Genomic DNA, 23,095 nt, shown 5'->3' on the forward strand with positions numbered 1-23,095 from the left:
AAAATGTTTAACTGCTTACCTGATTCTTCAAAAATGTCCTACTTTGACATTGAGTGAACTCACGAATTACCTTCGATAGCTCAGCTGGTAGAGCGGAGGACTGTAGTTGGTATATGATAGCAATCCTTAGGTCGCTGGTTCAATTCCGTCTCGAAGGAGATTTGTTTTTCTCTCTTGTAGAGCAGAGGACTGTATGTTGCATGTCTGTATTTTATGTAATAAATGTAACCTTGTGTATTTTACTGTCTTTTTACTGCCATGTGCTTAATGGAGTTTTGCATCTGTCCTTGGAGATAATTGGATTACTTCCCAATTATCTCCAGGATAGAAGACTCTGTGGAACTGGTTTTGGGCAGAAAAGCCATGCTTCATTTGGTCACAAAGGACTACGATCTATCTTTTGAACCACTGGACAAATTTGTATGATTTTGACGTATGTTTGTATTTGGAGTATGCTGATTCTGAAAATTTAAGTTTTATGTGAATGTGATGCATACTTTTAAAGTTATGAATAATGTGGAAAAACTGTATTTCTCTGCTTGTGATAATTACATTACCCATTTTGTAATGGCACCCCTTTATGCCCAGGGTGCCATTACAAAAGATGAGAGCGGAATAGTGGGGGATTAGCTCAAATGGTAGAGTGCTCGCTTAGCATGTGAGAGGTAGCGGGATCGATGCTTCTTCTTTTAAATGAAGGGTGCTTAGTTGAACTTTTTGTTTACCTGGATGTCATTGCCACAGCAGCATGTTGCAAAATGTTTAACTGCTTACCCGATTCTTCAAAAATGTCCTACTTTGACATTGAGTGAACTCACAAATTACCTTCGATAGCTCAGCTGGTAGAGCGGAGGACTGTAGTTGGTATATGATAGCAATCCTTAGGTCGCTGGTTCAATTCTGGCTCGAAGGACATTTGCTTTTCTCTCTTGAAGAGCAGAGGACTGTATGTTGCATGTCTGTATTTTATGTAATAAATGTAACCTTGTGTATTTTACTGTCTTTTTACTGCCATGTGCTTAATGGAGTTTTGCATCTGTCCTTGGAGATAATTGGATTACTTCCCAATTATCTCCAGGATAGAAGACTCTGTGGAACTGGTTTTGGGCAGAAAAGCCATGCTTCATTTGGTCACAAAGGACTACGATCTATCTTTTGAACCACTGGACCAATTTGTATGATTTTGACGTATGTTTGTATTTGGAGTATGCTGATTCTGAAAATGTAAGTTTTATGTGAATGTGATGCATACTTTTAAAGTTATGAATAATGTGGAAAAACTGTATTTCTCTGCTTGTGATAATTACATTACCCATTTTGTAATGGCACCCCTTTATGCCCAGGGTGCCATTACAAAAGATGAGAGCGGAATAGTGGGGGATTAGCTCAAATGGTAGAGTGCTCGCTTAGCATGTGAGAGGTAGCGGGATCGATGCTTCTTCTTTTAAATGAAGGGTGCTTAGTTGAACTTTTTGTTTACCTGGATGTCATTGCCACAGCAGCATGTTGCAAAATGTTTAACTGCTTACCTGATTCTTCAAAAATGTCCTACTTTGACATTGAGTGAACTCACAAATTACCTTCGATAGCTCAGCTGGTAGAGCGGAGGACTGTAGTTGGTATATGATAGCAATCCTTAGGTCGCTGGTTAAATTCTGGCTCGAAGGATATGTGTTTTTCTCTCTTGTAGAGCAGAGGACTGTATGTTGCATGTCTGTATTTTATGTAATAAATATAACCTTGTGTATTTTACTGTCTTTTTACTGCCATGTGCTTAATGGAGTTTTGCATCTGTCCTTGGAGATAATTGGATTACTTCCCAATTATCTCCAGGATAGAAGACTCTGTGGAACTGGTTTTGGGCAGAAAAGCCATGCTTCATTTGGTCACAAAGGACTATGATCTATCTTTTGAACCACTGGACCAATTTGTATGATTCTGACCTATGTTTGTATTTGGAGTATGCTGATTCTGAAAATGTAAGTTTTATGTGAATGTGATGCATACTTTTAAAGTTATGAATAATGTGGAAAAACTGTATTTCTCTGCTTGTGATAATTACATTACCCATTTTGTAATGGCACCCCTTTATGCCCAGGGTGCCATTACAAACGATGAGAGCGGAAAAGTGGGGGATTAGCTCAAATGGTAGAGCGCTCGCTTAGCATGTGAGAGGTAGCAGGATCGATGCCCGCATTCTCCAGTGGCTGCTTCTTCTTTTAAATGAAGGGTGCTTAGACTGTATGTTGAATGTCTGTATTTTATGTAATAAATGTAACCTTGTGTATTTTACTGTCTTTTTACTGCCATGTGCTTAATGGAGTTTTGCATCTGTCCTTGGAGATAATTGGATTACTTCCCAATTATCTCCAGGATAGAAGACTCTGTGGAACTGGTTTTGGGCAGAAAAGACATGCTTCATTTGGTCACAAAGGACTACGATCTATCTTTTGAACCACTGGACCAATTTGTATGATTCTGACCTATGTTTGTATTTGGAGTATGCTGATTCTGAAAATGTAAGTTTTATGTGAATGTGATGCATACTTTTAAAGTTATGAATAATGTGGAAAAACTGTATTTCTCTGCTTGTGATAATTACATTACCCATTTTGTAATGGCACCCCTTTATGCCCAGGGTGCCATTACAAAAGATGAGAGCGGAAAAGTGGGGGATTAGCTCAAATGGTAGAGTGCTCGCTTAGCATGTGAGAGGTAGCGGGATCGATGCTTCTTGTTTTAAATGAAGGGTGCTTAGTTGAACTTTTTGTTTACCTGGATGTCATTGCCACAGCAGCATGTTGCAAAATGTTTAACTGCTTACCTGATTCTTCAAAAATGTCCTACTTTGACATTGAGTGAACTCACAAATTACCTTCGATAGCTCAGCTGGTAGAGCGGAGGACTGTAGTTGGTATATGATAGCAATCCTTAGGTCGCTGGTTCAATTCCGTCTCGAAGGACATTTGTTTTTCTCTCTTGTAGAGCAGAGGACTGTATGTTGCATGTCTGTATTTTATGTAATAAATGTAACCTTGTGTATTTTACTGTCTTTTTACTGCCATGTGCTTAATGGAGTTTTGCATCTGTCCTTGGAGATAATTGGATTACTTCCCAATTATCTCCAGGATAGAAGACTCTGTGGAACTGGTTTTGGGCAGAAAAGCCATGCTTCATTTGGTCACAAAGGACTACGATCTATCTTTTGAACCACTGGACCAATTTGTATGATTTTGACGTATGTTTGTATTTGGAGTATGCTGATTCTGAAAATGTAAGTTTTATGTGAATGTGATGCATACTTTTAAAGTTATGAATAATGTGGAAAAACTGTATTTCTCTGCTTGTGATAATTACATTACCCATTTTGTAATGGCACCCCTTTATGCCCAGGGTGCCATTACAAAAGATGAGAGCGGAATAGTGGGGGATTAGCTCAAATGGTAGAGTGCTTGCTTAGCATGTGAGAGGTAGCGGGATCGATGCTTCTTCTTTTAAATGAAGGGTGCTTAGTTGAACTTTTTGTTTACCTGGATGTCATTGCCACAGCAGCATGTTGCAAAATGTTTAACTGCTTACCTGATTCTTCAAAAATGTCCTACTTTGACATTGAGTGAACTCACAAATTACCTTCGATAGCTCAGCTGGTAGAGCGGAGGACTGTAGTTGGTATATGATAGCAATCCTTAGGTCGCTAGTTCAATTCCGTCTCGAAGGACATTTGTTTTTCTCTCTTGTAGAGCAGAGGACTGTATGTTGCATGTCTGTATTTTATGTAATAAATATAACCTTGTGTATTTTACTGTCTTTTTACTGCCATGTGCTTAATGGAGTTTTGCATCTGTCCTTGGAGATAATTGGATTACTTCCCAATTATCTCCAGGATAGAAGACTCTGTGGAACTGGTTTTGGGCAGAAAAGCCATGCTTCATTTGGTCACAAAGGACTACGATCTATCTTTTGAACCACTGGACCAATTTGTATGATTTTGACGTATGTTTGTATTTGGAGTATGCTGATTCTGAAAATTTAAGTTTTATGTGAATGTGATGCATACTTTTAAAGTTATGAATAATGTGGAAAAACTGTATTTCTCTGCTTGTGATAATTACATTACCCATTTTGTAATGGCACCCCTTTATGCCCAGGGTGCCATTACAAACGATGAGAGTGGAAAAGTGGGGGATTAGCTCAAATGGTAGAGCGCTCGCTTAGCATGTGAGAGGTAGCAGGATCGATGCCCGCATTCTCCAGTGGCTGCTTCTTCTTTTAAATGAAGGGTGCTTAGACTGTATGTTGAATGTCTGTATTTTATGTAATAAATGTAACCTTGTGTATTTTACTGTCTTTTTACTGCCATGTGCTTAATGGAGTTTTGCATCTGTCCTTGGAGATAATTGGATTACTTCCCAATTATCTCCAGGATAGAAGACTCTGTGGAACTGGTTTTGGGCAGAAAAGCCATGCTTCATTTGGTCACAAAGGACTACGATCTATCTTTTGAACCACTGGACCAATTTGTATGATTCTGACCTATGTTTGTATTTGGAGTATGCTGATTCTGAAAATGTAAGTTTTATGTGAATGTGATGCATACTTTTAAAGTTATGAATAATGTGGAAAAACTGTATTTCTCTGCTTGTGATAATTACATTACCCATTTTGTAATGGCACCCCTTTATGCCCAGGGTGCCATTACAAACGATGAGAGTGGAAAAGTGGGGGATTAGCTCAAATGGTAGAGCGCTCGCTTAGCATGTGAGAGGTAGCAGGATCGATGCCCGCATTCTCCAGTGGCTGCTTCTTCTTTTAAATGAAGGGTGCTTAGACTGTATGTTGAATGTCTGTATTTTATGTAATAAATGTAACCTTGTGTATTTTACTGTCTTTTTACTGCCATGTGCTTAATGGAGTTTTGCATCTGTCCTTGGAGATAATTGGATTACTTCCCAATTATCTCCAGGATAGAAGACTCTGTGGAACTGGTTTTGGGCAGAAAAGCCATGCTTCATTTGGTCACAAAGGACTACGATCTATCTTTTGAACCACTGGACCAATTTGTATGATTCTGACCTATGTTTGTATTTGGAGTATGCTGATTCTGAAAATGTAAGTTTTATGTGAATGTGATGCATACTTTTAAAGTTATGAATAATGTGGAAAAACTGTATTTCTCTGCTTGTGATAATTACATTACCCATTTTGTAATGGCACCCCTTTATGCCCAGGGTGCCATTACAAAAGATGAGAGCGGAAAAGTGGGGGATTAGCTCAAATGGTAGAGTGCTCGCTTAGCATGTGAGAGGTAGCGGGATCGATTCTTCTTCTTTTAAATGAAGGGTGCTTAGTTGAACTTTTTGTTTACCTGGATGTCATTGCCACAGCAGCATGTTGCAAAATGTTTAACTGCTTACCTGATTCTTCAAAAATGTCCTACTTTGACATTGAGTGAACTCACGAATTACCTTCGATAGCTCAGCTGGTAGAGCGGAGGACTGTAGTTGGTATATGATAGCAATCCTTAGGTCGCTGGTTCAATTCCGTCTCGAAGGAGATTTGTTTTTCTCTCTTGTAGAGCAGAGGACTGTATGTTGCATGTCTGTATTTTATGTAATAAATGTAACCTTGTGTATTTTACTGTCTTTTTACTGCCATGTGCTTAATGGAGTTTTGCATCTGTCCTTGGAGATAATTGGATTACTTCCCAATTATCTCCAGGATAGAAGACTCTGTGGAACTGGTTTTGGGCAGAAAAGCCATGCTTCATTTGGTCACAAAGGACTACGATCTATCTTTTGAACCACTGGACCAATTTGTATGATTTTGACGTATGTTTGTATTTGGAGTATGCTGATTCTGAAAATTTAAGTTTTATGTGAATGTGATGCATACTTTTAAAGTTATGAATAATGTGGAAAAACTGTATTTCTCTGCTTGTGATAATTACATTACCCATTTTGTAATGGCACCCCTTTATGCCCAGGGTGCCATTACAAAAGATGAGAGCGGAATAGTGGGGGATTAGCTCAAATGGTAGAGTGCTCGCTTAGCATGTGAGAGGTAGCGGGATCGATGCTTCTTCTTTTAAATGAAGGGTGCTTAGTTGAACTTTTTGTTTACCTGGATGTCATTGCCACAGCAGCATGTTGCAAAATGTTTAACTGCTTACCCGATTCTTCAAAAATGTCCTACTTTGACATTGAGTGAACTCACAAATTACCTTCGATAGCTCAGCTGGTAGAGCGGAGGACTGTAGTTGGTATATGATAGCAATCCTTAGGTCGCTGGTTCAATTCTGGCTCGAAGGACATTTGCTTTTCTCTCTTGAAGAGCAGAGGACTGTATGTTGCATGTCTGTATTTTATGTAATAAATGTAACCTTGTGTATTTTACTGTCTTTTTACTGCCATGTGCTTAATGGAGTTTTGCATCTGTCCTTGGAGATAATTGGATTACTTCCCAATTATCTCCAGGATAGAAGACTCTGTGGAACTGGTTTTGGGCAGAAAAGCCATGCTTCATTTGGTCACAAAGGACTATGATCTATCTTTTGAACCACTGGACCAATTTGTATGATTCTGACCTATGTTTGTATTTGGAGTATGCTGATTCTGAAAATGTAAGTTTTATGTGAATGTGATGCATACTTTTAAAGTTATGAATAATGTGGAAAAACTGTATTTCTCTGCTTGTGATAATTACATTACCCATTTTGTAATGGCACCCCTTTATGCCCAGGGTGCCATTACAAACGATGAGAGCGGAAAAGTGGGGGATTAGCTCAAATGGTAGAGCGCTCGCTTAGCATGTGAGAGGTAGCAGGATCGATGCCCGCATTCTCCAGTGGCTGCTTCTTCTTTTAAATGAAGGGTGCTTAGACTGTATGTTGAATGTCTGTATTTTATGTAATAAATGTAACCTTGTGTATTTTACTGTCTTTTTACTGCCATGTGCTTAATGGAGTTTTGCATCTGTCCTTGGAGATAATTGGATTACTTCCCAATTATCTCCAGGATAGAAGACTCTGTGGAACTGGTTTTGGGCAGAAAAGACATGCTTCATTTGGTCACAAAGGACTACGATCTATCTTTTGAACCACTGGACCAATTTGTATGATTCTGACCTATGTTTGTATTTGGAGTATGCTGATTCTGAAAATGTAAGTTTTATGTGAATGTGATGCATACTTTTAAAGTTATGAATAATGTGGAAAAACTGTATTTCTCTGCTTGTGATAATTACATTACCCATTTTGTAATGGCACCCCTTTATGCCCAGGGTGCCATTACAAAAGATGAGAGCGGAAAAGTGGGGGATTAGCTCAAATGGTAGAGTGCTCGCTTAGCATGTGAGAGGTAGCGGGATCGATGCTTCTTGTTTTAAATGAAGGGTGCTTAGTTGAACTTTTTGTTTACCTGGATGTCATTGCCACAGCAGCATGTTGCAAAATGTTTAACTGCTTACCTGATTCTTCAAAAATGTCCTACTTTGACATTGAGTGAACTCACAAATTACCTTCGATAGCTCAGCTGGTAGAGCGGAGGACTGTAGTTGGTATATGATAGCAATCCTTAGGTCGCTGGTTCAATTCCGTCTCGAAGGACATTTGTTTTTCTCTCTTGTAGAGCAGAGGACTGTATGTTGCATGTCTGTATTTTATGTAATAAATGTAACCTTGTGTATTTTACTGTCTTTTTACTGCCATGTGCTTAATGGAGTTTTGCATCTGTCCTTGGAGATAATTGGATTACTTCCCAATTATCTCCAGGATAGAAGACTCTGTGGAACTGGTTTTGGGCAGAAAAGCCATGCTTCATTTGGTCACAAAGGACTACGATCTATCTTTTGAACCACTGGACCAATTTGTATGATTTTGACGTATGTTTGTATTTGGAGTATGCTGATTCTGAAAATGTAAGTTTTATGTGAATGTGATGCATACTTTTAAAGTTATGAATAATGTGGAAAAACTGTATTTCTCTGCTTGTGATAATTACATTACCCATTTTGTAATGGCACCCCTTTATGCCCAGGGTGCCATTACAAAAGATGAGAGCGGAATAGTGGGGGATTAGCTCAAATGGTAGAGTGCTCGCTTAGCATGTGAGAGGTAGCGGGATCGATGCTTCTTCTTTTAAATGAAGGGTGCTTAGTTGAACTTTTTGTTTACCTGGATGTCATTGCCACAGCAGCATGTTGCAAAATGTTTAACTGCTTACCCGATTCTTCAAAAATGTCCTACTTTGACATTGAGTGAACTCACAAATTACCTTCGATAGCTCAGCTGGTAGAGCGGAGGACTGTAGTTGGTATATGATAGCAATCCTTAGGTCGCTGGTTCAATTCTGGCTCGAAGGACATTTGCTTTTCTCTCTTGTAGAGCAGAGGACTGTATGTTGCATGTCTGTATTTTATGTAATAAATGTAACCTTGTGTATTTTACTGTCTTTTTACTGCCATGTGCTTAATGGAGTTTTGCATCTGTCCTTGGAGATAATTGGATTACTTCCCAATTATCTCCAGGATAGAAGACTCTGTGGAACTGGTTTTGGGCAGAAAAGCCATGCTTCATTTGGTCACAAAGGACTACGATCTATCTTTTGAACCACTGGACCAATTTGTATGATTTTGACGTATGTTTGTATTTGGAGTATGCTGATTCTGAAAATGTAAGTTTTATGTGAATGTGATGCATACTTTTAAAGTTATGAATAATGTGGAAAAACTGTATTTCTCTGCTTGTGATAATTACATTACCCATTTTGTAATGGCACCCCTTTATGCCCAGGGTGCCATTACAAAAGATGAGAGCGGAATAGTGGGGGATTAGCTCAAATGGTAGAGTGCTTGCTTAGCATGTGAGAGGTAGCGGGATCGATGCTTCTTCTTTTAAATGAAGGGTGCTTAGTTGAACTTTTTGTTTACCTGGATGTCATTGCCACAGCAGCATGTTGCAAAATGTTTAACTGCTTACCTGATTCTTCAAAAATGTCCTACTTTGACATTGAGTGAACTCACAAATTACCTTCGATAGCTCAGCTGGTAGAGCGGAGGACTGTAGTTGGTATATGATAGCAATCCTTAGGTCGCTAGTTCAATTCCGTCTCGAAGGACATTTGTTTTTCTCTCTTGTAGAGCAGAGGACTGTATGTTGCATGTCTGTATTTTATGTAATAAATATAACCTTGTGTATTTTACTGTCTTTTTACTGCCATGTGCTTAATGGAGTTTTGCATCTGTCCTTGGAGATAATTGGATTACTTCCCAATTATCTCCAGGATAGAAGACTCTGTGGAACTGGTTTTGGGCAGAAAAGCCATGCTTCATTTGGTCACAAAGGACTACGATCTATCTTTTGAACCACTGGACCAATTTGTATGATTTTGACGTATGTTTGTATTTGGAGTATGCTGATTCTGAAAATTTAAGTTTTATGTGAATGTGATGCATACTTTTAAAGTTATGAATAATGTGGAAAAACTGTATTTCTCTGCTTGTGATAATTACATTACCCATTTTGTAATGGCACCCCTTTATGCCCAGGGTGCCATTACAAAAGATGAGAGCGGAATAGTGGGGGATTAGCTCAAATGGTAGAGTGCTCGCTTAGCATGTGAGAGGTAGCGGGATCGATGCTTCTTCTTTTAAATGAAGGGTGCTTAGTTGAACTTTTTGTTTACCTGGATGTCATTGCCACAGCAGCATGTTGCAAAATGTTTAACTGCTTACCCGATTCTTCAAAAATGTCCTACTTTGACATTGAGTGAACTCACAAATTACCTTCGATAGCTCAGCTGGTAGAGCGGAGGACTGTAGTTGGTATATGATAGCAATCCTTAGGTCGCTGGTTCAATTCTGGCTCGAAGGACATTTGCTTTTCTCTCTTGTAGAGCAGAGGACTGTATGTTGCATGTCTGTATTTTATGTAATAAATGTAACCTTGTGTATTTTACTGTCTTTTTACTGCCATGTGCTTAATGGAGTTTTGCATCTGTCCTTGGAGATAATTGGATTACTTCCCAATTATCTCCAGGATAGAAGACTCTGTGGAACTGGTTTTGGGCAGAAAAGCCATGCTTCATTTGGTCACAAAGGACTACGATCTATCTTTTGAACCACTGGACCAATTTGTATGATTTTGACGTATGTTTGTATTTGGAGTATGCTGATTCTGAAAATGTAAGTTTTATGTGAATGTGATGCATACTTTTAAAGTTATGAATAATGTGGAAAAACTGTATTTCTCTGCTTGTGATAATTACATTACCCATTTTGTAATGGCACCCCTTTATGCCCAGGGTGCCATTACAAAAGATGAGAGCGGAATAGTGGGGGATTAGCTCAAATGGTAGAGTGCTCGCTTAGCATGTGAGAGGTAGCGGGATCGATGATTCTTCTTTTAAATGAAGGGTGCTTAGTTGAACTTTTTGTTTACCTGGATGTCATTGCCACAGCAGCATGTTGCAAAATGTTTAACTGCTTACCTGATTCTTCAAAAATGTCCTACTTTGACATTGAGTGAACTCACAAATTACCTTCGATAGCTCAGCTGGTAGAGCGGAGGACTGTAGTTGGTATATGATAGCAATCCTTAGGTCGCTGGTTAAATTCTGGCTCGAAGGACATGTGTTTTTCTCTCTTGTAGAGCAGAGGACTGTATGTTGCATGTCTGTATTTTATGTAATAAATATAACCTTGTGTATTTTACTGTCTTTTTACTGCCATGTGCTTAATGGAGTTTTGCATCTGTCCTTGGAGATAATTGGATTACTTCCCAATTATCTCCAGGATAGAAGACTCTGTGGAACTGGTTTTGGGCAGAAAAGCCATGCTTCATTTGGTCACAAAGGACTATGATCTATCTTTTGAACCACTGGGCCAATTTGTATGATTCTGACCTATGTTTGTATTTGGAGTATGCTGATTCTGAAAATGTAAGTTTTATGTGAATGTGATGCATACTTTTAAAGTTATGAATAATGTGGAAAAACTGTATTTCTCTGCTTGTGATAATTACATTACCCATTTTGTAATGGCACCCCTTTATGCCCAGGGTGCCATTACAAACGATGAGAGTGGAAAAGTGGGGGATTAGCTCAAATGGTAGAGCGCTCGCTTAGCATGTGAGAGGTAGCAGGATCGATGCCCGCATTCTCCAGTGGCTGCTTCTTCTTTTAAATGAAGGGTGCTTAGACTGTATGTTGAATGTCTGTATTTTATGTAATAAATGTAACCTTGTGTATTTTACTGTCTTTTTACTGCCATGTGCTTAATGGAGTTTTGCATCTGTCCTTGGAGATAATTGGATTACTTCCCAATTATCTCCAGGATAGAAGACTCTGTGGAACTGGTTTTGGGCAGAAAAGCCATGCTTCATTTGGTCACAAAGGACTACGATCTATCTTTTGAACCACTGGACCAATTTGTATGATTCTGACCTATGTTTGTATTTGGAGTATGCTGATTCTGAAAATGTAAGTTTTATGTGAATGTGATGCATACTTTTAAAGTTATGAATAATGTGGAAAAACTGTATTTCTCTGCTTGTGATAATTACATTACCCATTTTGTAATGGCACCCCTTTATGCCCAGGGTGCCATTACAAAAGATGAGAGCTGAAAAGTGGGGGATTAGCTCAAATGGTAGAGTGCTCGCTTAGCATGTGAGAGGTAGCGGGATCGATGCTTCTTCTTTTAAATGAAGGGTGCTTAGTTGAACTTTTTGTTTACCTGGATGTCATTGCCACAGCAGCATGTTGCAAAATGTTTAACTGCTTACCTGATTCTTCAAAAATGTCCTACTTTGACATTGAGTGAACTCACAAATTACCTTCGATAGCTCAGCTGGTAGAGCGGAGGACTGTAGTTGGTATATGATAGCAATCCTTAGGTCGCTGGTTCAATTCCGTCTCGAAGGACATTTGTTTTTCTCTCTTGTAGAGCAGAGGACTGTATGTTGCATGTCTGTATTTTATGTAATAAATGTAAACTTGTGTATTTTACTGTCTTTTTACTGCCATGTGCTTAATGGAGTTTTGCATCTGTCCTTGGAGATAATTGGATTACTTCCCAATTATCTCCAGGATAGAAGACTCTGTGGAACTGGTTTTGGGCAGAAAAGCCATGCTTCATTTGGTCACAAAGGACTACGATCTATCTTTTGAACCACTGGACCAATTTGTATGATTTTGACGTATGTTTGTATTTGGAGTATGCTGATTCTGAAAATTTAAGTTTTATGTGAATGTGATGCATACTTTTAAAGTTATGAATAATGTGGAAAAACTGTATTTCTCTGCTTGTGATAATTACATTACCCATTTTGTAATGGCACCCCTTTATGCCCAGGGTGCCATTACAAAAAATGAGAGCGGAAAAGTGGGGGATTAGCTCAAATGGTAGAGTGCTCGCTTAGCATGTGAGAGGTAGCGGGATCGATGCTTCTTCTTTTAAATGAAGGGTGCTTAGTTGAACTTTTTGTTTACCTGGATGTCATTGCCACAGCAGCATGTTGCAAAATGTTTAACTGCTTACCTGATTCTTCAAAAATGTCCTACTTTGACATTGAGTGAACTCACGAATTACCTTCGATAGCTCAGCTGGTAGAGCGGAGGACTGTAGTTGGTATATGATAGCAATCCTTAGGTTGCTGGTTCAATTCCGTCTCGAAGGACATTTGTTTTTCTCTCTTGTAGAGCAGAGGACTGTATGTTGCATGTCTGTATTTTATGTAATAAATGTAACCTTGTGTATTTTACTGTCTTTTTACTGCCATGTGCTTAATGGAGTTTTGCATCTGTCCTTGGAGATAATTGGATTACTTCCCAATTATCTCCAGGATAGAAGACTCTGTGGAACTGGTTTTGGGCAGAAAAGCCATGCTTCATTTGGTCACAAAGGACTACGATCTATCTTTTGAACCACTGGACCAATTTGTATGATTTTGACGTATGTTTGTATTTGGAGTATGCTGATTCTGAAAATTTAAGTTTTATGTGAATGTGATGCATACTTTTAAAGTTATGAATAATGTGGAAAAACTGTATTTCTCTGCTTGTGATAATTACATTACCCATTTTGTAATGGCACCCCTTTATGCCCAGGGTGCCATTACAAAAAATGAGAGCGGAAAAGTGGGGGATTAGCTCAAATGGTAGAGTGCTCGCTTAGCATGTGAGAGGTAGCGGGATCGATGCTTCTTCTTTTAAATGAAGGGTGCTTAGTTGAACTTTTTGTTTACCTGGATGTCATTGCCACAGCAGCATGTTGCAAAATGTTTAACTGCTTACCTGATTCTTCAAAAATGTCCTACTTTGACATTGAGTGAACTCGCGAATTACCTTCGATAGCTCAGCTGGTAGAGCGGAGGACTGTAGTTGGTATATGATAGCAATCCTTAGGTCGCTGGTTCAATTCCGTCTCGAAGGACATTTGTTTTTCTCTCTTGTAGAGCAGAGGACTGTATGTTGCATGTCTGTATTTTATGTAATAAATGTAACCTTGTGTATTTTACTGTCTTTTTACTGCCATGTGCTTAATGGAGTTTTGCATCTGTACTTGGAGATAATTGGATTACTTCCCAATTATCTCCAGGATAGAAGACTCTGTGGAACTGGTTTTGGGCAGAAAAGCCATGCTTCATTTGGTCACAAAGGACTACGATCTATCTTTTGAACCACTGGACCAATTTGTATGATTCTGACCTATGTTTGTATTTGGAGTATGCTGATTCTGAAAATGTAAGTTTTATGTGAATGTGATGCATACTTTTAAAGTTATGAATAATGTGGAAAAACTGTATTTCTCTGCTTGTGATAATTACATTACCCATTTTGTAATGGCACCCCTTTATGCCCAGGGTGCCATTACAAAAGATGAGAGCGGAAAAGTGGGGGATTAGCTCAAATGGTAGAGTGCTCGCTTAGCATGTGAGAGGTAGCGGGATCGATGCTTCTTCTTTTAAATGAAGGGTGCTTAGTTGAACTTTTTGTTTACCTGGATGTCATTGCCACAGCAGCATGTTGCAAAATGTTTAACTGCTTACCTGATTCTTCAAAAATGTCCTACTTTGACATTGAGTGAACTCACGAATTACCTTCGATAGCTCAGCTGGTAGAGCGGAGGACTGTAGTTGGTATATGATAGCAATCCTTAGGTCGCTGGTTCAATTCCGGCTCGAAGGACATTTGTTTTTCTCTCTTGTAGAGCAGAGGACTGTATGTTGCATGTCTGTATTTTATGTAATAAATGTAACCTTGTGTATTTTACTGTCTTTTTACTGCCATGTGCTTAATGGAGTTTTGCATCTGTCCTTGGAGATAATTGGATTACTTCCCAATTATCTCCAGGATAGAAGACTCTGTGGAACTGGTTTTGGGCAGAAAAGCCATGCTTCATTTGGTCACAAAGGACTACGATCTATCTTTTGAACCACTGGACCAATTTGTATGATTTTGACGTATGTTTGTATTTGGAGTATGCTGATTCTGAAAATGTAAGTTTTATGTGAATGTGATGCATACTTTTAAAGTTATGAATAATGTGGAAAAACTGTATTTCTCTGCTTGTGATAATTACATTACCCATTTTGTAATGGCACCCCTTTATGCCCAGGGTGCCATTACAAAAGATGAGAGCGGAATAGTGGGGGATTAGCTCAAATGGTAGAGTGCTCGCTTAGCATGTGAGAGGTAGCGGGATCGATGCTTCTTCTTTTAAATGAAGGGTGCTTAGTTGAACTTTTTGTTTACCTGGATGTCATTGCCACAGCAGCATGTTGCAAAATGTTTAACTGCTTACCTGATTCTTCAAAAATGTCCTACTTTGACATTGAGTGAACTCACAAATTACCTTCGATAGCTCAGCTGGTAGAGCGGAGGACTGTAGTTGGTATATGATAGCAATCCTTAGGTCGCTGGTTAAATTCTGGCTCGAAGGACATGTGTTTTTCTCTCTTGTAGAGCAGAGGACTGTATGTTGCATGTCTGTATTTTATGTAATAAATATAACCTTGTGTATTTTACTGTCTTTTTACTGCCATGTGCTTAATGGAGTTTTGCATCTGTCCTTGGAGATAATTGGATTACTTCCCAATTATCTCCAGGATAGAAGACTCTGTGGAACTGGTTTTGGGCAGAAAAGCCATGCTTCATTTGGTCACAAAGGACTATGATCTATCTTTTGAACCACTGGACCAATTTGTATGATTCTGACCTATGTTTGTATTTGGAGTATGCTGATTCTGGAAATGTAAGTTTTATGTGAATGTGATGCATACTTTTAAAGTTATGAATAATGTGGAAAAACTGTATTTCTCTGCTTGTGATAATTACATTACCCATTTTGTAATGGCACCCCTTTATGCCCAGGGTGCCATTACAAAAGATGAGAGCGGAAAAGTGGGGGATTAGCTCAAATGGTAGAGCGCTCGCTTAGCATGTGAGAGGTAGCAGGATCGATGCCCGCATTCTCCAGTGGCTGCTTCTTCTTTTAAATGAAGGGTGCTTAGACTGTATGTTGAATGTCTGTATTTTATGTAATAAATGTAACCTTGTGTATTTTACTGTCTTTTTACTGCCATGTGCTTAATGGAGTTTTGCATCTGTCCTTGGAGATAATTGGATTACTTCCCAATTATCTCCAGGATAGAAGACTCTGTGGAACTGGTTTTGGGCAGAAAAGCCATGCTTCATTTGGTCACAAAGGACTACGATCTATCTTTTGAACCACTGGACCAATTTGTATGATTTTGACGTATGTTTGTATTTGGAGTATGCTGATTCTGAAAATGTAAGTTTTATGTGAATGTGATGCATACTTTTAAAGTTATGAATAATGTGGAAAAACTGTATTTCTCTGCTTGTGATAATTACATTACCCATTTTGTAATGGCACCCCTTTATGCCCAGGGTGCCATTACAAAAGATGAGAGCGGAATAGTGGGGGATTAGCTCAAATGGTAGAGTGCTCGCTTAGCATGTGAGAGGTAGCGGGATCGATGCTTCTTCTTTTAAATGAAGGGTGCTTAGTTGAACTTTTTGTTTACCTGGATGTCATTGCCACAGCAGCATGTTGCAAAATGTTTAACTGCTTACCCGATTCTTCAAAAATGTCCTACTTTGACATTGAGTGAACTCACAAATTACCTTCGATAGCTCAGCTGGTAGAGCGGAGGACTGTAGTTGGTATATGATAGCAATCCTTAGGTCGCTGGTTCAATTCTGGCTCGAAGGACATGTGTTTTTCTCTCTTGTAGAGCAGAGGACTGTATGTTGCATGTCTGTATTTTATGTAATAAATATAACCTTGTGTATTTTACTGTCTTTTTACTGCCATGTGCTTAATGGAGTTTTGCATCTGTCCTTGGAGATAATTGGATTACTTCCCAATTATCTCCAGGATAGAAGACTCTGTGGAACTGGTTTTGGGCAGAAAAGCCATGCTTCATTTGGTCACAAAGGACTATGATCTATCTTTTGAACCACTGGACCAATTTGTATGATTCTGACCTATGTTTGTATTTGGAGTATGCTGATTCTGGAAATGTAAGTTTTATGTGAATGTGATGCATACTTTTAAAGTTATGAATAATGTGGAAAAACTGTATTTCTCTGCTTGTGATAATTACATTACCCATTTTGTAATGGCACCCCTTTATGCCCAGGGTGCCATTACAAAAGATGAGAGCGGAAAAGTGGGGGATTAGCTCAAATGGTAGAGCGCTCGCTTAGCATGTGAGAGGTAGCAGGATCGATGCCCGCATTCTCCAGTGGCTGCTTCTTCTTTTAAATGAAGGGTGCTTAGACTGTATGTTGAATGTCTGTATTTTATGTAATAAATGTAACCTTGTGTATTTTACTGTCTTTTTACTGCCATGTGCTTAATGGAGTTTTGCATCTGTCCTTGGAGATAATTGGATTACTTCCCAATTATCTCCAGGATAGAAGACTCTGTGGAACTGGTTTTGGGCAGAAAAGCCATGCTTCATTTGGTCACAAAGGACTACGATCTATCTTTTGAACCACTGGACCAATTTGTATGATTTTGACGTATGTTTGTATTTGGAGTATGCTGATTCTGAAAATGTAAGTTTTATGTGAATGTGATGCATACTTTTAAAGTTATGAATAATGTGGAAAAACTGTATTTCTCTGCTTGTGATAATTACATTACCCATTTTGTAATGGCACCCCTTTATGCCCAGGGTGCCATTACAAAAGATGAGAGCGGAATAGTGGGGGATTAGCTCAAATGGTAGAGTGCTCGCTTAGCATGTGAGAGGTAGCGGGATCGATGCTTCTTCTTTTAAATGAAGGGTGCTTAGTTGAACTTTTTGTTTACCTGGATGTCATTGCCACAGCAGCATGTTGCAAAATGTTTAACTGCTTACCCGATTCTTCAAAAATGTCCTACTTTGACATTGAGTGAACTCACAAATTACCTTCGATAGCTCAGCTGGTAGAGCGGAGGACTGTAGTTGGTATATGATAGCAATCCTTAGGTCGCTGGTTCAATTCTGGCTCGAAGGACATTTGCTTTTCTCTCTTGTAGAGCAGAGGACTGTATGTTGAATGTCTGTATTTTATGTAATAAATGTAACCTTGTGTATTTTACTGTCTTTTTACTGCCATGTGCTTAATGGAGTTTTGCATCTGTCCTTGGAGATAATTGGATTACTTCCCAATTATCTCCAGGATAGAAGACTCTGTGGAACTGGTTTTGGGCAGAAAAGCCATGCTTCATTTGGTCACAAAGGACTACGATCTATCTTTTGAACCACTGGACCAATTTGTATGATTTTGACGTATGTTTGTATTTGGAGTATGCTGATTCTGAAAATGTAAGTTTTATGTGAATGTGATGCATACTTTTAAAGTTATGAATAATGTGGAAAAACTGTATTTCTCTGCTTGTGATAATTACATTACCCATTTTGTAATGGCACCCCTTTATGCCCAGGGTGCCATTACAAAAGATGAGAGCGGAATAGTGGGGGATTAGCTCAAATGGTAGAGTGCTCGCTTAGCATGTGAGAGGTAGCGGGATCGATGATTCTTCTTTTAAATGAAGGGTGCTTAGTTGAACTTTTTGTTTACCTGGATGTCATTGCCACAGCAGCATGTTGCAAAATGTTTAACTGCTTACCTGATTCTTCAAAAATGTCCTACTTTGACATTGAGTGAACTCACAAATTACCTTCGATAGCTCAGCTGGTAGAGCGGAGGACTGTAGTTGGTATATGATAGCAATCCTTAGGTCGCTGGTTAAATTCTGGCTCGAAGGACATGTGTTTTTCTCTCTTGTAGAGCAGAGGACTGTATGTTGCATGTCTGTATTTTATGTAATAAATATAACCTTGTGTATTTTACTGTCTTTTTACTGCCATGTGCTTAATGGAGTTTTGCATCTGTCCTTGGAGATAATTGGATTACTTCCCAATTATCTCCAGGATAGAAGACTCTGTGGAACTGGTTTTGGGCAGAAAAGCCATGCTTCATTTGGTCACAAAGGACTATGATCTATCTTTTGAACCACTGGGCCAATTTGTATGATTCTGACCTATGTTTGTATTTGGAGTATGCTGATTCTGAAAATGTAAGTTTTATGTGAATGTGATGCATACTTTTAAAGTTATGAATAATGTGGAAAAACTGTATTTCTCTGCTTGTGATAATTACATTACCCATTTTGTAATGGCACCCCTTTATGCCCAGGGTGCCATTACAAACGATGAGAGTGGAAAAGTGGGGGATTAGCTCAAATGGTAGAGCGCTCGCTTAGCATGTGAGAGGTAGCAGGATCGATGCCCGCATTCTCCAGTGGCTGCTTCTTCTTTTAAATGAAGGGTGCTTAGACTGTATGTTGAATGTCTGTATTTTATGTAATAAATGTAACCTTGTGTATTTTACTGTCTTTTTACTGCCATGTGCTTAATGGAGTTTTGCATCTGTCCTTGGAGATAATTGGATTACTTCCCAATTATCTCCAGGATAGAAGACTCTGTGGAACTGGTTTTGGGCAGAAAAGCCATGCTTCATTTGGTCACAAAGGACTACGATCTATCTTTTGAACCACTGGACCAATTTGTATGATTCTGACCTATGTTTGTATTTGGAGTATGCTGATTCTGAAAATGTAAGTTTTATGTGAATGTGATGCATACTTTTAAAGTTATGAATAATGTGGAAAAACTGTATTTCTCTGCTTGTGATAATTACATTACCCATTTTGTAATGGCACCCCTTTATGCCCAGGGTGCCATTACAAAAGATGAGAGCGGAAAAGTGGGGGATTAGCTCAAATGGTAGAGTGCTCGCTTAGCATGTGAGAGGTAGCGGGATCGATGCTTCTTCTTTTAAATGAAGGGTGCTTAGTTGAACTTTTTGTTTACCTGGATGTCATTGCCACAGCAGCATGTTGCAAAATGTTTAACTGCTTACCTGATTCTTCAAAAATGTCCTACTTTGACATTGAGTGAACTCACAAATTACCTTCGATAGCTCAGCTGGTAGAGCGGAGGACTGTAGTTGGTATATGATAGCAATCCTTAGGTCGCTGGTTCAATTCCGTCTCGAAGGACATTTGTTTTTCTCTCTTGTAGAGCAGAGGACTGTATGTTGCATGTCTGTATTTTATGTAATAAATGTAAACTTGTGTATTTTACTGTCTTTTTACTGCCATGTGCTTAATGGAGTTTTGCATCTGTCCTTGGAGATAATTGGATTACTTCCCAATTATCTCCAGGATAGAAGACTCTGTGGAACTGGTTTTGGGCAGAAAAGCCATGCTTCATTTGGTCACAAAGGACTACGATCTATCTTTTGAACCACTGGACCAATTTGTATGATTTTGACGTATGTTTGTATTTGGAGTATGCTGATTCTGAAAATGTAAGTTTTATGTGAATGTGATGCATACTTTTAAAGTTATGAATAATGTGGAAAAACTGTATTTCTCTGCTTGTGATAATTACATTACCCATTTTGTAATGGCACCCCTTTATGCCCAGGGTGCCATTACAAAAAATGAGAGCGGAAAAGTGGGGGATTAGCTCAAATGGTAGAGTGCTCGCTTAGCATGTGAGAGGTAGCGGGATCGATGCTTCTTCTTTTAAATGAAGGGTGCTTAGTTGAACTTTTTGTTTACCTGGATGTCATTGCCACAGCAGCATGTTGCAAAATGTTTAACTGCTTACCTGATTCTTCAAAAATGTCCTACTTTGACATTGAGTGAACTCACGAATTACCTTCGATAGCTCAGCTGGTAGAGCGGAGGACTGTAGTTGGTATATGATAGCAATCCTTAGGTTGCTGGTTCAATTCCGTCTCGAAGGACATTTGTTTTTCTCTCTTGTAGAGCAGAGGACTGTATGTTGCATGTCTGTATTTTATGTAATAAATGTAACCTTGTGTATTTTACTGTCTTTTTACTGCCATGTGCTTAATGGAGTTTTGCATCTGTCCTTGGAGATAATTGGATTACTTCCCAATTATCTCCAGGATAGAAGACTCTGTGGAACTGGTTTTGGGCAGAAAAGCCATGCTTCATTTGGTCACAAAGGACTACGATCTATCTTTTGAACCACTGGACCAATTTGTATGATTTTGACGTATGTTTGTATTTGGAGTATGCTGATTCTGAAAATTTAAGTTTTATGTGAATGTGATGCATACTTTTAAAGTTATGAATAATGTGGAAAAACTGTATTTCTCTGCTTGTGATAATTACATTACCCATTTTGTAATGGCACCCCTTTATGCCCAGGGTGCCATTACAAAAAATGAGAGCGGAAAAGTGGGGGATTAGCTCAAATGGTAGAGTGCTCGCTTAGCATGTGAGAGGTAGCGGGATCGATGCTTCTTCTTTTAAATGAAGGGTGCTTAGTTGAACTTTTTGTTTACCTGGATGTCATTGCCACAGCAGCATGTTGCAAAATGTTTAACTGCTTACCTGATTCTTCAAAAATGTCCTACTTTGACATTGAGTGAACTCACGAATTACCTTCGATAGCTCAGCTGGTAGAGCGGAGGACTGTAGTTGGTATATGATAGCAATCCTTAGGTCGCTGGTTCAATTCCGTCTCGAAGGACATTTGTTTTTCTCTCTTGTAGAGCAGAGGACTGTATGTTGCATGTCTGTATTTTATGTAATAAATGTAACCTTGTGTATTTTACTGTCTTTTTACTGCCATGTGCTTAATGGAGTTTTGCATCTGTACTTGGAGATAATTGGATTACTTCCCAATTATCTCCAGGATAGAAGACTCTGTGGAACTGGTTTTGGGCAGAAAAGCCATGCTTCATTTGGTCACAAAGGACTACGATCTATCTTTTGAACCACTGGACCAATTTGTATGATTCTGACCTATGTTTGTATTTGGAGTATGCTGATTCTGAAAATGTAAGTTTTATGTGAATGTGATGCATACTTTTAAAGTTATGAATAATGTGGAAAAACTGTATTTCTCTGCTTGTGATAATTACATTACCCATTTTGTAATGGCACCCCTTTATGCCCAGGGTGCCATTACAAAAGATGAGAGCGGAAAAGTGGGGGATTAGCTCAAATGGTAGAGTGCTCGCTTAGCATGTGAGAGGTAGCGGGATCGATGCTTCTTCTTTTAAATGAAGGGTGCTTAGTTGAACTTTTTGTTTACCTGGATGTCATTGCCACAGCAGCATGTTGCAAAATGTTTAACTGCTTACCTGATTCTTCAAAAATGTCCTACTTTGACATTGAGTGAACTCACGAATTACCTTCGATAGCTCAGCTGGTAGAGCGGAGGACTGTAGTTGGTATATGATAGCAATCCTTAGGTCGCTGGTTCAATTCCGGCTCGAAGGACATTTGTTTTTCTCTCTTGTAGAGCAGAGGACTGTATGTTGCATGTCTGTATTTTATGTAATAAATGTAACCTTGTGTATTTTACTGTCTTTTTACTGCCATGTGCTTAATGGAGTTTTGCATCTGTCCTTGGAGATAATTGGATTACTTCCCAATTATCTCCAGGATAGAAGACTCTGTGGAACTGGTTTTGGGCAGAAAAGCCATGCTTCATTTGGTCACAAAGGACTACGATCTATCTTTTGAACCACTGGACCAATTTGTATGATTTTGACGTATGTTTGTATTTGGAGTATGCTGATTCTGAAAATGTAAGTTTTATGTGAATGTGATGCATACTTTTAAAGTTATGAATAATGTGGAAAAACTGTATTTCTCTGCTTGTGATAATTACATTACCCATTTTGTAATGGCACCCCTTTATGCCCAGGGTGCCATTACAAAAGATGAGAGCGGAATAGTGGGGGATTAGCTCAAATGGTAGAGTGCTCGCTTAGCATGTGAGAGGTAGCGGGATCGATGCTTCTTCTTTTAAATGAAGGGTGCTTAGTTGAACTTTTTGTTTACCTGGATGTCATTGCCACAGCAGCATGTTGCAAAATGTTTAACTGCTTACCTGATTCTTCAAAAATGTCCTACTTTGACATTGAGTGAACTCACAAATTACCTTCGATAGCTCAGCTGGTAGAGCGGAGGACTGTAGTTGGTATATGATAGCAATCCTTAGGTCGCTGGTTAAATTCTGGCTCGAAGGACATGTGTTTTTCTCTCTTGTAGAGCAGAGGACTGTATGTTGCATGTCTGTATTTTATGTAATAAATATAACCTTGTGTATTTTACTGTCTTTTTACTGCCATGTGCTTAATGGAGTTTTGCATCTGTCCTTGGAGATAATTGGATTACTTCCCAATTATCTCCAGGATAGAAGACTCTGTGGAACTGGTTTTGGGCAGAAAAGCCATGCTTCATTTGGTCACAAAGGACTATGATCTATCTTTTGAACCACTGGACCAATTTGTATGATTCTGACCTATGTTTGTATTTGGAGTATGCTGATTCTGGAAATGTAAGTTTTATGTGAATGTGATGCATACTTTTAAAGTTATGAATAATGTGGAAAAACTGTATTTCTCTGCTTGTGATAATTACATTACCCATTTTGTAATGGCACCCCTTTATGCCCAGGGTGCCATTACAAAAGATGAGAGCGGAAAAGTGGGGGATTAGCTCAAATGGTAGAGCGCTCGCTTAG

The 23,095-nt window shown here is 38.9% G+C and overlaps 2 non-coding genes across 2 annotated transcripts; both read left to right on the forward strand.

Annotated features, from left to right (window-relative positions):
* The first annotated feature begins 14,094 nt into the window (after window positions 1–14,094).
* TRNAY-GUA (transfer RNA tyrosine (anticodon GUA)) lies at window positions 14,095–14,183 on the forward strand. Its single transcript is given in 2 exon segments — window positions 14,095–14,131; window positions 14,148–14,183. It is a non-coding gene; the product is annotated as a tRNA-Tyr (tRNA).
* A 7,571-nt stretch (window positions 14,184–21,754) lies between these two features.
* On the forward strand, window positions 21,755–21,843 carry TRNAY-GUA (transfer RNA tyrosine (anticodon GUA)). Its single transcript is given in 2 exon segments — window positions 21,755–21,791; window positions 21,808–21,843. It is a non-coding gene; the product is annotated as a tRNA-Tyr (tRNA).
* The last annotated feature ends 1,252 nt before the right edge of the window (window positions 21,844–23,095 follow it).

Source organism: Pelobates fuscus, chromosome 4 (assembly GCF_036172605.1).
Source record: "Pelobates fuscus isolate aPelFus1 chromosome 4, aPelFus1.pri, whole genome shotgun sequence".
Classification (NCBI taxonomy): Eukaryota; Metazoa; Chordata; class Amphibia; order Anura; family Pelobatidae; genus Pelobates; species Pelobates fuscus.